The sequence below is a fragment of the Antrostomus carolinensis genome, unplaced genomic scaffold (assembly GCF_000700745.2).
Source record: "Antrostomus carolinensis isolate BGI_N321 unplaced genomic scaffold, ASM70074v2 scaffold26686, whole genome shotgun sequence".
Taxonomy (NCBI): domain Eukaryota; kingdom Metazoa; phylum Chordata; class Aves; order Caprimulgiformes; family Caprimulgidae; genus Antrostomus; species Antrostomus carolinensis.
The window spans coordinates 1-4,096 of NW_010324333.1; positions in this window are offsets into that span (position 1 = coordinate 1).

A 4,096-nucleotide genomic window follows, 5' to 3' on the forward strand; every position below is an offset into this window, starting at 1 on the left:
GGGACCCTTGACCATGGGCTGCAGGGGCTGGGCAGAGAACAAAGAAGCCAAAACTCACGTTTTTCTGCCTTAAGGTTAAGAGGTGACAGGTGCCAAGTGTCCCGTGGGGAAGGTCCCCAGCAGCTGCAGGGACCCCAGACCAGCACAACGGCCCAGCAGATGCTGGGGGCTGGAGAACCTCACAGGGCATCAGTCTGGTCTTGTACACCCCGCAATGGGCTTGGGGGGCTGTGGGGGCACAAGGCCAAGTGGGGCAGCAGTGGGGCAGAGCTGTCCCTGATGGCCAAGCAGGGCTGGTGACCCCGTCCCCATCTCCACCGGGCACAGGGGCAGAGGACCCAGCGTTTCCTCCAGCACGGGGAGCTGACAGAGGCTGTTTGGGGGGCTACAAATCAGAGCTGGAAAGCCAGGGCTGGACAGCCTGTCTGGGAACTCGTAACCTGAGCCCCAGGAAAGGAGGACTCAGGAAAGCGCTTTCAGCAATCATATTCATCATCTTCAGCTCAGACTCATTAGGCCCGAGGAGCCCAGCCCCGCCACCGCCAACGCCTCCCGCACGCAGATAGAGCCGCCGGCTCAGACAAATAAATGCTTCCATCTTCCCGGTGGATGCGGCAGGTCAGGGAGCATCTGATGCCAATTACCCGCGGTGTAGGGTTGCCCGGCCGCACTCGCCGGCACCGCGCAATGAGGCGGCTCCAGCGCTCAAGCCCTCCTGGCCAGGTTTACCACAGGGGTGCTTGGCCAACTACACAGCCCCTCCAATTTGGAGCATCCCCACGGATCACCCTCTGCTCACCATGCCAGGAGCCATGGGGTCAGCCAAGGGGGGAGAGTTTTGGTGTCCTGTCACAGGGGGAAGAGCAGCCCTGTGCCACCCATCTTTTGGGATCTCTGTCCCAAGGTCAGGGACCAGCGCAGGAATTGCCCACCCAAGTGTTTCAGGGGATGCTTGAAGACCACCTCACGGCCATCCCCACCATGGCTGGCTGTGCACAGCACTGGGCACCTGCGTGTCACTGCTGGGGTTTAACTTCCCCAGGTAATTTCCTCCCTGGCTGTCCCCATCATGCGTGTTCGCAGCATGGTGTGGCAGGGATCCCCTGTCCCTGCTCCCCGGGCGTGGGGCTGAGGGTGGAGAACTGCTCTGGCTGATGCAGCAGGTCTGGAGCCACCTGGGTGGGAAGCATGTTGGGGCTGTGCATCACCGTGTGACACTGCACGGATGCCCTGTGCCCTGCTGAGCCCACCACGCATGGTTCCAGCGACCCAACTGCCTGGGGACACCCCTGGGGCGGCACATCCCCATCTCGGGGTCTGAGCAGAGTGAAGCCATGGGACTCCCCATCAGGTTTGGGTCCAAAATTACAAAAGGCCTCCCCATGGAGGCCCCTGGATGGGGCTGGGTGGGGACTCCAGGGTCTGGGCACCCATCCCAGGCAGCGATGGCATCCAGCTTGGCCATGCAGCTTTGCCGAGTGCTGCAGTGAAATGGGCGCAGGCGGCTCCGCTCACCCGGCGCCTCTTTGGGGCAGCTGCACGTTTCCACTTCTCCAGGCTCAGGCCAGCCTGGATGTCCTTAATTGCCCAAAGGTCAGTGTCCCCAAGCCCGAGGCCACGTGTCGGAGGGACCCCGGGGCAGGAACCTGACACAGACTCAAGTCATTCGGGATCAACGCTGGAGGCCAGGAAATTGCAACGGACGTGAACCTAAATACACGGCGTGTCCCCCCAGGTAATCAGGGGCTGGACCAGATTCTGGCTGACAGCTTAAATGCCTTAATTCCTCGGCCGCTGTGGTTCAAGGGGGTCCCGTGTGCCGTGGGCTTCTCCCAAACGGTCTCTGAGCTGGAGGTTTGTCTGTAATTGGAGGCACGTTGCATTCCCCTGGAAGCAGCCAGGTCCCAGTGGAGGGGGGGCTGAGGGAAGGCAGCAATTTCCCTTATGGAATTATTTACCTGATTAGAGAGTTTATTTTATCAAAATTGCTTCAGAATGGGACTGCTCGGTGTGTCCAGCGTGGGGAGCTCCCCGGTGGGGCTGGCGGCCTGGAGACAGGTAATTTGTATGGTTAATAGGACTAATCCACCAGGCAATTACACCAATAGATTTCACGGCTGCAAAGTGCTCTGTTCCTATTAATTAAAAATCTGTTAAGCAGATTAGCACATAAAGGTATCAAAAGAAACCCAAGAGTTTCTTTCCTCACCGGCCCCCAAAGGCGAGTGTGGGAGTGCTGGATTGCTCACATTAGCACAAAAATTGTTCTTTTAAAGGTAAGGGCTTCACATCCAAAGTCACTGCTGACAGTTTTCCCCCCCTCCCGACTTCCCTAGCAAGAGATCCTTTATGTTTAATTATAGTTTGTTTAAATTAGCCCTGATTGTTGGCGTGGAGCGTTAGTTTAAATCTATTTGGAACGTGTGGTTCCCCTGTGCCCTGCCAAGGAGGGCAGCGTCTGGCCGAGCCCCGACCCTGGCAGGTGCCCCTGCCATGGGGATGATGCCCAGGGCCACCTGGGGGGAGATGGGGGTCTGGGGGGGTCTGAACTCGGCACCCCCTGGTTGAGATGGTCCCAGTAGAGCAGGAGCATGGTGGTACCTGCCAAGGGTGGGACTCAGCCACCACACCTGGCTCTGTGCAGGTGCTGGGCTGTGGTGCACAGCTCCCCGGCACCGTGGTCTGCCCAGACCCCACAAGCAGCTTCTCCTCTGGCTGGAGCCTCGTGCCACCACCACCCACACCCCATGGACACCCCACTCCTGTCCCCACACTGCCACTGCCGGCCCGGCACTGCTCAGCCACCGATGCCGCTCCTGGCCTCGGTCCACAGCCAGACACTGAGCAAAACAAAAGCAAATTCCCCGGCAGCTGAAGGTGCCATTTTTACGGCTGGGCTGTGAACAAGGAAGTATTTTTTGATCTCTTAAAAATCCTGAATATTATCTGACAGTTTATCTTGTTTCTCCGCATCCGTGTCTTTGCAGCAACGCCAGCTCATTTACATGTGTATTGCGCCTGCCTCCACGGGTGCTGAGGTCAATTGAAACTCAAGAAAAGAGGAGAAATTTATGCAAAACTGTTGATTGCATTTGTATGTAATGAAATCATCCAATATTCATCTGACTATAGACTCTAATCTGAAAGGAGAAGTGAAGGACATAAGAGTCACTGGAAAGCAATAATGAGCTTCTGTAGTGATTAAAAAAGCACTTGAGCTTTCTGAAAATCCAGCCAGAAATCGTGTCTAATCAACACGGAATATAGGAGGCAGAGATTACATTGATACATTTTGCAAAGCTCACTGTGGAAAATGTATGCGAGCTGTAAACTCTGACATGCCATCCATGGGCTGTTTGATACAAATCCGGGCGGCACACAATCAGCGCCCGGGCTCATCCCTGGCACAAAGCAATCTTGGTGTCTCTGCTCGATGACTCACAAGGAGCGCAATCACATCTATTTTGAAGTGATGTTGGTTTTTAACTATGTCGAGAGCTTCCAGCTTCCTTGGAGTTTTTTCCTTCCTTTCGTCTCTGCTTCATGTTTCCCCTCAGCCGCGGGGCTCGGGCTGGGACGTGGTGGGGGGCTGGTGCCCATCCCAGTCCCTGCCACAACCCCCTTGGTGCTCCTGCCCTGGTTCAGCGCTCGGAGCAAAGCGAAACGTCCAGCAGAGCTGTGTGGGTGCCCCGGGGAAGAGTGCAGGTCCATGTCTGGGGTGCAGTGAGCGGGGGTACAGCTTGTGCCAGGAGTGTAACCCCCTCAGGGACCACCCACCCACCGGGTCACCACATCACCATGGCACTTGCCCAGCGGGAGCCCAACGATGCCCAGATCCACACCTGCAGTTGGGACCTCATCCCACCTGCCCTGCCCACACCGCCCAGCTGCATTTGCTGCTGAGGCCAAACTGGTGTCAGAAGCAGCATCGCTGCCATCAGGGTTCTGATGTTTCACCCAGCACAACCATTTTCTGGCCCCTTTCCCTCCTGGGTGATTTGGTGCAGCTGGAGCTCCTTCTCCACCCGCCAACAGCATCAGCTGCAGCTTCTTATCAGCTCTGGGGATAATCCAGCCTGGGGCCAAGCGAGAGGTT